The following is a 13,539-nucleotide window of genomic DNA, read 5'->3' on the forward strand; positions in this document are numbered from 1 at the left end:
TTTTACATTAATAATAAATTCAAATTATGTAAAACTGTAACTCGTTGCCAATAAATAAGAACTGTCAATACTGTTTCAATTAATTGTATACGTTTTCCACATCTTTCGTAATATTCGTCTAAATATTTAACTGCAAAAGGTTTCGATGTGAATTACTGATAATAATTGTGAAATAATCGAACTTAAAATATATATATTTTTTGTTCGTATCTCAGCAGCATAACAATATAGAAGTAATATTAATCCTTTATATATATATATCAAAATATTTATAGTGTGATAATAAATATAGATATAATAGAAACAACAAGTAAATTGCAAGCATTTAAAAACAATATTATTATATTTTTAAATTATTGTTAGTATTTAAAAGCAGAATTATAATAATTAAAAATAATTTATAGAAATATATGATAATAATATGTATTTTAACGTAACTGTACTTGTTAGTCTATAACTGTTTTGTTATCTCTATTGTTTAATGTGGTGAGTTAAAATTATGTTAATTTAGCGAAATATTAATTTTCTAGTTGAAAAGAGTTGCAGAGATGACCGTTGTTAAATAATGTTATCAAAAGTTATTTTTTTATTTTATTGTGATGTATAATATACTTTATCTAATAATTATCTTTTAACTTTTATATTTCATGAAGTTTTATTTTTTGTTTATTTATAATTTTGTCCACTGATAAATGATTTTTTAATTTGTATTTAACAGATAATATAATTTTAAAAACATTGTTTCTTATTTTTTAGATAACCATAATAATAAATATATTATATTGTATAATATAATTTATTCTAGTGAATGTATTAATTTTTCCTGAGTATCCAATCAACCACCGTTTTTCATTTTCCACATATTATATTATTCAACATCGTGTACGCGGTATTACTGCGGTGTTAGCTATTTACGAAACTCGACCATAACTCAATGTATAATAATATAACGAGTACCTAACAACATGACAGCATCATTTTGATAAAAAAGCGAACTTCGACGAACCAGACATTCGGCGTACAGTTACCACGGATTTATGTCGACAGCTGCTGTATAGTTGTGAAAGCATCCGAGAAATTCTCGAGCGCAAATAACGGACATATTTGAAATACTCTAAGGTACCTAATGTTGTAGTGAAGTTGTTTTGCGAATTTGTAACCGGGGCCCGGGTGGTGGTTATAATAATAGTATCGATTGGTAAAAAAAATATAGCCACTGCGATTGGAAGAAATTAAAACGCATGCCCATAGAATGCAAACAATCGAGTTTTCACCCGGTCAAGTAAACATAACTTTAACGTTATTTTTTAAATAACGGATGAGGTGAATATTGCGTTTCAAAAAGTTTTTTTATAATTTTAAGAATCTCGCGGAACTCTGCTGTGTAACCGTAACGAAACGCTAGTTCGTCTCCAGGGCACAGTCGCCAAGATTTGTAGGAAACTTTTTCATTGGTTGCACGATTAAGTTTTTTCTCTGGAGCGATGCATCTATTGGTCTTACGAGAATGTGTGTGTTTTTTTTTCTATCATGTCCGTGTACGGAACATATTATTATTATTTTGGCGTTTTTCGATAGTTTTTTTTGACATTTTCGGAAGACTAACTACCTACGCAAAACAAATCGATAAAATATACGGTAATTCTATTCGAAAGTTAATTGATTTTATTTAGACAAAGGAAATACTATGGTTGTGGAGACTTAAAATATCAATTTGTTATTGTAAGGTACTTATTATGTCCCACTGCTTCAGCGTATATAATATTATATTGATAATAATATGTGATAAAAACATTCAAAACGTTAATTCTATTCTATACTGTGATCTAAAATATCGTATTGTTGAACTTGACAATTTTTACTATCTACCGAAATGTTAACACTGGTACAGCCATAAACACATAATATTTTACACACTTATGCACGAAGTGAATGCGTTTAAAGTAGGTATGTCAAAAATTGATGAACCTAAAGGAACGGATTCAATCGTTGGTAGTTCGAGTTACTTTAGTGCTTTGAGTAACAAAGGTATGTAATGCAGACACAAAAGCCGTAGTAAATCTTTGGATAAACACTCAATTTAAATACAAAACAGTGTACTCGGTCCTTGTCGGAAGCTTTACGCCATATACCCACGACTGTACGAGAATCCATACCTACGCGGCTTTTGTCTAATCTTGAGCTATTATTTATGGATTTGACTTGTTTAGTAGGTATATTATTAAGGTTTTTTTTTATGTCGACTCATCTCTGTATTGTATCGAAGGCACGCCTATTTAATATTACCGTCATATTTTATTATTATGTTGAATTTTATTTTTCATCGACCTTACAACGAAGTACAAATGTTTTACTAAATCGCACGGTATAGATATTTTATAATACTGTACAATATAGGTATACCTTATTTTATCAAATGTCATATATTATAGGTAATGTTGAACTACTGAATATTTAATTGAAAAATAATTAGCAATCTAATAAATATTTACTCTAAGAAAAATATTCAATTATAAAGTTATTGTCACATTATTACCAATACTACTAGTTAACTAACTATAGAGAGTTGATGATACAGAGATACAAAATAAAAAAATGAATATTTTATACTACGTTCAGACGATTATTAAAAATACCAGACCAACTATGTTGTATTTAATAAAAATTTTAATTTTAAATTATAGAATTTCTATAATTTCTATCTTAACACGATACACGAGAGGGGAAGAAGCATTTAAAAATATATTTGTAGAATTAAAACTTTTATGCCCGTATGCATCATAGTCATTTTAAGCGTCACATAAATTGACTATGCATACGGACATTAGGTAACTACCTATTTTAAAGTTTAAGTATGAAAATCAAATAAATAAAAAATCAATTAATACAGGGAAATTTTATTAACGGCGAATGTTAGTTAGATAAAATATAACAAAAATGTTTGAAAAAAAATGTACCATTATAAATTTTTAAATTTTCATAATTGTTTACTATTCCGTGACTCAAAATTCGAATTTCAAACGAATACGGAGTAGCTAACAAGTATTAGGTATATTTTAAATTTATTTAAAAGGAGTGAAGTGTTGTAATACAGCTACGGTTCCCTGTAAAGTCTTGCTCATCATTACTTTAAAGTTTAAATACTTATCAGTTACAGATAAAATAAATTGAGTTATAACTTAAGTACGAGTATAATTAACTGATAGTTCAAAATTAGATTCTCGGTTTTAATTTTCCGAAAAAAATTCTACTTCTGAATGTGTAATCAAAATATTGTATTGTCATTCAAATAGTAATAACTTAAAAAAAAAAAAGTAAAAAATGTTATTTTGTTAGCACTTTATTACTATTTACTATAAACTATATAATAATAACATTTCCAAAAACATTTATAATTTTTGGGCCAATGAGTGTTGAGTGTTGCCTAATAATATAATACTCTGTATATACATATCCTGGTTAATTAAAGTTGTGTTACCGTATATTATGTTTTTAATGTGATTTATTAAAGTGCTAATATGATATATGTATACTTACAGAGTTCGTATTACGTCCATACACCGAAAAGGTTTTAGTTTTATTAAAACACTTCTATAAAACTTGTCACAACTGTGCGCATTATAATGCTACAACGTTAAAATTAGAATATATTTCTTTACATTGAGTAAAATTTAAATAAAATATTGTTTTATTTTTTTTTTTTTTTCACAAATATAAAAAATTGTCATGTAGGTCGTACACACTTACCTGTTTAAAACGTTCCATTCAACCACTTTAAACTATTATAATAAACAATCATGATTATCATATCATATAATAAACAATTATGATAATTACATCACAATAAACAATTTATTATAATAATATATATAATATACCATTATATATAAATTAATAGGAAAACGATTTATAATAATTATTGAGGGGGACGGAGTGCCCGAGCAGACTAAGACGTTGGTTGCGACGTGCACCGTCATCAGTTTGAACTCGGCCACGGGTGGCTTTTTTCTTCAGGTATTCATGGGTGTCGGGAGAGCGAGGCATCCATACCCCACCAGGGCATGACTACCTGCGGGTGCCCACTTAAAAGTTCTGCCAAAACAAACACACACGTGTTCAAAACCTACAGTAGTCTCGCTCACTGTTCCACGGGCTTCGAAGCTACAACCCCCTAAAAAAAAAAAATAATTATTAAATAATTTAATACGTTTTCATGTTCCATTTGAAATTTATCGCTTCTGTTTTTAAATCAAAAAAAAAAATACCTATCACATATAAGTAATATGTACATAATATGGTAAATTCATCGGTTTAATCTTTTAGTTATTATAGTGCTAGGGATGGGCCGATACTAAAACCGATACTCGATATCGGCCGATATTGGTGGTATCGGGTTTATCGGTATCGGTTTTTTTTTTAAACCGATATTTGAACCGATACCAAAAAAAAAAAAAAACCAAATCTATCAGCATAATTGCGCATTGATTATAAATTGTAATAGTTAAATGTAAAATGATAATATTATTTCGGTTGATAGTATCGGTGATATTTTGATATCGGTTCATTGTTTATGCTGAAAATATTTGTTTCAAATATATCGGGTATCGGTAAAAAGAGGTATCGGCCCGTCCCGAGTTATTACTAATCATTATAAAAACTATCAGGATGCACAATCAATAATTGCGTGTAATTGCATACGCATTAAATATAATATTACAACAAACTGAAAACAACAAGTTTATTGGCTTCGATATTTTTATTTTTATTTTGTACAGTTTGTTCTATAATATTATTTAACTTATGATTATTGCAGGCATCATTATAAACTATGTTTATTTCTCCCCTTTTTTCCGTTGTACAATGTATTGCGGTACCGTTGAATAGGTACGTATTGTTATTTGTTATTCAATTTAAAACGATTATATAATTTATAATGTATTTTATAAACTTTTGAATGTTCAACAAAAAAAATGTATTTACGTTTTAAGTATTTGAGTAGCGTAGTTATTATTGTGTCGGAAGCGCTTTATAGTGTTATATAAAAATGAGCTGTTGAAATCTTAACCACAACCACAACCAATGAGACCATTTTTTTAATAAAAATATGTATTCGTGTTAAACACGCGTAGTGCGTTAAAGAATAAATACTAAATAGCTCACTTTGTCGGTATTTATGGCTAGTGGCTACATACTTACTGCAACTTACAATGCACGTAATTAAAATCACTATGGTATTAAATCATATTGTGCAGTGTTGCCTCGATTCGATGATCTTTTCAGCACACAAGATATAACATTAGGTATGACTCGTGACTCATCAGACCAATGCATTATTCGTTTTTGTTCAAAAATAAAGGATTCCTTGTAGACATCCCACCTATTTAATTGATTATGACATTTGTAGATATGTGCTGTTGTGTTATAAAAATCTTTAGAATACCTACGTATATTATATTAACCTGACGAGATTATAATATAGTTTATATTTAGGTAATTTATGTATCGGTTGATATTCCGTCAATTTTATTTATTTTATTAATTTCATTTCCTATGCAGATGAATAGAAAAGTTATATGTATTAAGTAAACTATGTTTTAAAATTGTATGATTATGAGTTTTACATTGAATTATAATTTATTTAATTTATATATTTAGACGAGACTTTTATAAATAATAAATATTATCAACTATTATAAATTGTAATGCACTTCATCATAAAAATAGTAGCCAAACCGGAGACATCTCTCTTTTTTGAATATGTTCACAGTGATCAACAATAATTATTAGTCATCCATGCCTAAAAGACTATAAATATTTATTATTATAAAAATTTGCACTACACAATTCCAAGCGATCAGTCTTAAAACTGCTATCTCGGTGGATGGAACTAGATACAATGGCTAATGGTTGGTTATAACTTATAGTATATTTTAATTTTCTACTCAAGTCTTAATAGGATTTAACATGAATACAACTATGTAGTATGTATATTTTAATTTCACCTTTTTGTCACATAGAACAATATCCATTGTCTTTATTTAAAAGGTTAGTACCTTGATTATGTACGTGTTTATATGATATTGATTTTTATGAACGAAATTCTCGTTATGAGTACAAAATCTAGTTAGCAATCTAACATTTATATACCTATATATAAAATTGTATGGCCAGAAATCTTGAGCTGAATTACGTTTGTAATGGTTGCTCGAGGATCATTAATGATGCAAAGGTTTTTAAATTAGGTGACAATATAGTTTAATTTACTACTCTGTATAATTGAATGTAAAGGTTAATTTTAAGATGAACCCATTTTTTGTAGTGAATTTTAGAATTTATTTTAGATACTGACTTACTTGAGACATAAATGTTCTCATATAATCCGGCCGAAAATTCAAAATTACCTGAAAAAATGTCACACTGTATACCTATACGCTATATATGATGGATTGACAGCGACTTAAACGCGGGTTTTATAAATTATATTATGTGAATATAATTGCAATCATCAACTTTGTTCATTTAACAGTTTATTAAAAATGATAGGTAGGTATGGACGCATGATATTTGTCAATAACGGTTTTTTTGATTTATTTAATTTTAATATTATTTACCGTTAAAAACAAGTTTAGATAGGTGTTTTATGATGTCTTATTTTCTTTAAATGTGTAGGTACACAGATAAATGATTTCACACAATACATGTTTTCGAAATGTCCAAATGCTATACGCGTTGAGTGATGATTATTATTTTTGTTACTCAATAATCTTACCAACTGAAAAATAAATAAACTTAGGTATTAATACTTCTTCAGTAAATTTTAAACTACAGAAAATGTATGAAGTGCCCAATTATTCAATCAATACAGTAAACAAATAAATATAATAAAATAATAATAATAAAAAAAAAAGATTGAATTTAATAGGCTGGACATTATTGTTATAATATTGTTGATTGTTTATCAAATAAAATATTTATTGTATTTTCATGAGTTTATAAACATCAGTCCAAACCAGGTTTTGTTTCAGTATGTGATGATTTTCGACTGTAAATGTATCCTACTCCAACATAATTTATTTTTCATTTTAAATTAAACCCCAGGCTAAGTATTACTAATGGGTGACTCCTTAATCCGGTAACCCCAATAATGTTTTTATCCCCTACCTTACATACCACCTGTTGTGCTTAATTGTAATAAATTGTATATTTCAAATGTAAATAAAAAAAAAAATTAAAATTAAAATTAAACTTATCAGATGATTTCTTAGTCAAGGTTCCTCCAATAGGATTATTCCGTGTCTTCGGTGAATTATGTCTGATTTTTCCATAAACATTACGTCATGCTTATTGTTCAATATTTATGATCATTGTGAAAAACAGTAAGAATAATTTTCAAGAATTAATATTAATTTAAAGAATGTATTTTTGACAAAATTAAAAATTCGGAAACTCTTTTTTCTAATGTAGCAAGTTATAGTTATAGTACGATCAATACAATAATGTTTCCTATACGAAATACTTCGTGCTATTTGCTTTTGTATACATAAATAGAAGATTTTTTTTCTTTTTAAACATTGTTTATTGTTGATACATTTCATCCGATGATGACTGCTAACCAACAAAAAAAATTCATTCTTTTGCAAATCGATTCTAGCCATCCCGGACGTTTGCTTCGATATTTATTTATTGTTATTGCTTTGCAAAGGGTCTATTTAACTGGCGTATATATTATTGTGTACCTGCGTTCAAATTGAAACAGATATCCTGTACGGGTAGAGCCGGAGGAGTACAAACAAAGATTCCCCTACATGGCGATCCGTAATTATTTTTTGTTTCTATTGCATGCGGATGTAACAATAATGTACAAGCTCGCTGCGTGTAACGGCTACATAATGGAATAGACGAACAATCAATACCACTTACCTATTTATGCGATGGGCCTATGAGAACTTAGAAATTCATTAAATAATAGATAACTTCGAGTAAATAACGGCTACGCAACGCGTAATAATTAACTACGGACAATCGTAATTGTTCGGAAAACTAAAAAGTTAGTATACGTAAATGACTTATCCGGAGGGATATAAAATATACATAATATAATGTATTCAACGCGAAGTCTTGAGAAGTCATGTCGAGATAAACGTAAGACATTTAGATGACGAATCCGCTGTTCAAGTTAGAGTTTTTATATGAAAACTATTATACTATTATCGATGTACTATAATGATATCATTATCCTAATGTCTATTTATTGTTTATCATATTTACCTATTTTAAATCTATAATTGTATTAACTCGATATTTTGAGGGGGATCATGGGGTTTAAACATACCATTTAAAATTCCAGAGAATGCCACTGAATGACGGTGTTTGTTTTACGTATATTAATAGAATATATCGTTTTGAAAGAAAAATTTGCGTTCCTGTTGTCTACCTACCTTTTTTCAAAGAGAAAATCACAAAAAAACAATCGTAACGTTTTTTTTTTTTTTTTTTTTTAATTTTAGAACTTCCAGCAAATACTATTATAGTTCGACAATTATGAAATAAAATTGAATTATAAAGATAATAACAAAGTATGTGGATAGTAATAACATAATACGAATAAAATAAAGATAGCATACCAAATAATAGTAACGTTATACGTATAATATTGCTGCAAATCAACGCCTAAAAAAAATTAATAATATATTTTCATGTTAAAATAATATTTGATTACAATATATTATATTTACCAAAAATAATTTATAATTATTAAGTTTGTCGCAGTGGTATAGTCCTGGTAGTATTTTTTTGGTAAGAAAACATATTATATTTTATAATCTATAATAAGCTCGTGAAAAACGTTTGAAAGCCACGTACACGTCTATGTACCGAAATTGCCTATACAATACGCCGTCTAACATTTCCGTGTGTAATACTATATTATAATACCACATAATAATTTAATAATTATCATCAAACAAATAGTTACATACAATTATGAATATTTGATATAAAGTATTATCATTTAAATAAAATATGTCTAAGTTTTTAGCACTAACCTTACAAAAGCATTCTGCAATTCTACTTTCACGAGGACGATAATTTTAGTTCAAACTTATTAATATGGTTGGTGTAGTGGACTAACGAAACAATCATTATAATAATATATATTTCATAATTTATAACCGACCAATAAAACGTTTTTTTTTTACCAGTTGCCCAGTTAGTGTGTGTATAATAAAATATAAATATTTCAATACAATAAACATATTATTATTTTCCCACATATTATCATATAAGATGCGTAATCCAAAGTTATATTTTCTAACAAACTATAGCAAATACCGTACATGGTTGTTTAATGTGAATATACTTTTTTACGATCTTTAATCTTTGTACCATGAACAATACACCGTATATATTATAAACCTTGCTCATGTATATTTTGTAAGCTAATTTAATTTTTTTAAATGAAATGTTAATATCACCTAAGCGAGAAATCTAAGACATCATTTATTAAGTTGTTTTAATGGGACGATGAATAATACATAATATTTAAAATACAATTTTACAATATAATTTTTTTTTTTTACGAAACTTGGTAAATTGCTTTTTAGTTAAAATTCATAGCATTTCAAACCTTAAACGTGATAATTTGATACAAGATTCCCCGTATATTTTTTGTGAGCGAAACTTAAAAAAAGTGTATTTGCGTGGAAAAAATTTATAATTATATATAAAAATCAAATTTTTTAAAAATTTTCAAACATAAGATACAACTATAACTTAACGTATCAATTAACTAACATTCAGAAAATAAAATCTGTATCGATCGGTGCAAAAACGGAATAAATAGAGTTGAAATAAAATAATAAAAACTGATTTTTAAATTTCTGTTGTGTGCAATAACCAGCTATTTCCGGACGTATCTCTTAAAACATTTTATATCCTTTTTTTTTTCATTGGGTGCAAAAACCAAATACGTCCGGACATAACTGGTATTATTGCTCCCAACACTTCTATTCAAATTTAAATATTGGTATGAAAATACCATTTAAACCGTAGGAAATGAATTTAATCGATGTATGTTATTCTTACAAAAAGAATAACACCGCGTTTTTAAATTTCTGTTCATTTACCAATTTTTCAGATACGTAGTTTTTTATGTTTCCTGTACAATTTTTAAAAATGAACGTACCTGGGTTTAGTACCAGTGCCTTCAATTGCGCCTATGTACGTATCGAATATTTACTCGGATAAACAGACAAGACAAACACTTAAATTGTATTTATTTTTATAGAAGATATTATGTATATATTATAATACCTATGATGTTTTTGAAAAAAAATATTTTAACCTACCATCGTTTATTTCTTGTCAGGTGGCACTGCTGAAAGCATTCCAACTTAAATTAATGTTACTTTTATCAAATGTTATATTAGGTCACCACACTTACTCATTACACCTGTATTATATAGATTGTAAATATATTTTTAAACAAAAAAAAAAGGATTCAACCTACCATCTTACTAAAAGTAGGTAATATAAATGAATTATGAAATATCCTTAGAAGTAAAGTCTATAGACGATTCGCGCTCTGAATCGCTTTTTTGTACATATTAAAATATAATGTATCATTGAATTCAAATTATAAAATATTAAAATAAAAATTGTAATTCTTTTATCTAGGCGCTGAATACATATTTATTTTTTCTCCTGATGATATACTTCTAAATATTATGAAGGAATACACACAAAGCGATCATTATCTGTATATGAGTACAGTCATCTTTCAGACGGCTGAAAATATCTTGAATTCAGTCTACTATAAGAGTTATTAATGAAATAATAACTTTTTTCCAAGTATTTAGTTTCCTTTTTCGAATACAGTTGAGTGGTATTAAATTTGTATATTTTCAGTAGTCGTTTTTAATTTTATAAAAATCTAACCAATTTTAAATTAATATCGTGTAGCCATCAAGCTGTAGTAGTGCTATAATTATTGTACAAAACCTTAAAAAATATATATATATTATGTTAATATATTACCTTTTGAAATATTATGACTTATTGAGAAATATTTATTATGAAAATTGGTTCATATTAAAATCGTAAACCAGTCATTTATTATTATTTCTACAATAATACAACTGTAAGACTTAAATTGATGTACTATAATAAAATTGTCGAGATTAATTTAATTTAATATACTAAGTTATATACGTATAAATTACATCTATTTTTAAAAATGTATTTAATGTATTTTTGTCGACCTACAAGTCAGAAACTTACGTACGTTTGTTACATTTCTGTTCCATTTGTGTTGATTTTGTCCATTGGTTTGTTTACATTTTTGCCGTTTTCGTTATAAATTAGGCCCTATTTAACCTCGGTATAACTAAGTTAATTTTATTTTATAAAATCAAAAATGTGTCAACTGCATAATATTTTTATTTTGTAAGATGTAAATACAAATACGAAGACTGGGTCAAAATATTATCCTGCAGGTAGGTCATTCAATTGTAGAATAGCTATTAAGGTTCAAATATTATTATACAAAAGCCCGTGGTACATCCATAATCCGTTCTCCATGCCAAATTCGTGCATAACATCTAGAAATCAAAAAAAAAAATTTGTATTAAATTTTGTTTTGTAATTTCTATGTACTTATAGTTACATTATAATATACTTTAAGGATTTTAATTGAAGTAATTAATTGTTTTGTTTAAAACATGAATATCAACTGTTATGATGTATAGAAAATGCTAATATAAACATTCAGTGAAAATGTCATGCACCTACGGTCATTTTTTTTATAGTTACACCGAAAACCGATTGTCGATAACCGATTTTGTGACTCCCCAAAGTACCAACTAAATTAAATTTCCCATCAGAAAAGATGCTGTTGAAAAATGTCTAAGCGTGTCCTAAAAGATGATGACAGTCACAAAAAAATAAAAATAAAGAAACACACATAATTGTAAAATAAAAAAAATTTAATTCCAATGATATTTAAATTATTTTGTGATAATATTTAGACAAATCGATTTGCCATAACCTCAAAAATATTATTCTCTATCGTTTATGTAATGGGTAATTTTACTCTAAGATTACTGAACAACATAAAAAAAATGATTTTGCGTAAATGCGTTTTGTGCATGTTTCGCGTGGGCCAGAGAGAGAAAACAAATAGTGCGCTGACATTCTCTTAAAATAATATGTAGATAACGTGTTTACCGTAGTTCTAGGACAATGTTATTATTAAAAGAAGCGTAGTTAATTTCCCAGCACAAATATTTTTCCAATGATTCTGTTGGTAATCGTTGGAAAAATGTTTCCGTGTGTCGACGTATAATAATATTTACTATAGGTATTTTGCAGTAGCCCTCGGATAAGTAGAAAAAGCAATCTAGAAAATGTCACGCCGCGACAAGTCCATGACAATTTTCAGTGTTTGGCAAGTTCCTTATAAAAAGGAATTCGTTCCGTTCCTTGTCCCTTAAAAAAAAAAAATTCGTTCCTTCGTCGTTCCTTTGGAAAATGAACGAGTTCCTCTTTTAGTTCCAAATAAAATAAAAATTCTTACTTAATCATTAATGTTTTTAGATTCTGAGTGGAACGATGAATGTATTGATTTTACAATGATGTGTGTTTTTTTATTTTTTTATTTTTTTTTTTATTTTTTTTGTGTCTGTGTACACGATAAGTAGTCGAAATAATGCTACGATTTTCAACTTCAGTATCTTGTTCGATCAGAAAGTGAATATCGTTGGTGCATTGGGGAGGTCAAAATTTAAATTTCCCAGTAGTTTTCAAAAGCGCCGGGAAAAACAAAAGAAAAATTAAGGAAAAACGGGAATTTTTACGCAAAATCTGTTTTCGAGAAAATCGATTTTGGTTTTTGGTGTAACTTTAAAAAAAATGACCGTGGATGCATGAAATTTTGACTGAATGTTTACATTTCCATTTTCTATACACGATAAAATTTTCAAAATATTTTGACTTATTTTGAGCTCTTTACGGACATTGTCAGTTTTCATTTTTTTTTAGTTTTTTTTCTAAAAATATCAATAAAATTTTATTTGTTGAATAAAAAAGCTTGAAAATTTAATAGAAGGCTCCTAGTATATTGTTTCAAAGGCAGATGAAAAATATTAAAAATCGTTAGTCACAGTTTTTTTTTATAAGCATTTAAAGTTCAAAAAATGACAAAATATGGAAAAATCACGAAAATTTGCAAATTATTTCGAGTTAGAAATTCATAAAAATTTTTCTTTTTAAATCTAAGATATGAAAATGTAATACAAGATTCCTTATAATATTATCTACCTTTATCAAACAAAAAATATCTATAAGAAACTCAAATTAAATTTTTATGGGCGTTTGAAATTCATATTTTTACAACATTTGATATTCACTCGATTTCTTACGTAACAATTTTCTTATTTTGTTGTAATTAAAAAACGAGTGACTGTAGAAACTTGAAAATTTCACTGAATGTTAATATTAGCATTTTATATATACGATAAAATTTTTAAAATAATTTGACTCTTT

Source organism: Acyrthosiphon pisum, chromosome A3 (assembly GCF_005508785.2).
Source record: "Acyrthosiphon pisum isolate AL4f chromosome A3, pea_aphid_22Mar2018_4r6ur, whole genome shotgun sequence".
Taxonomy (NCBI): Eukaryota; Metazoa; Arthropoda; class Insecta; order Hemiptera; family Aphididae; genus Acyrthosiphon; species Acyrthosiphon pisum.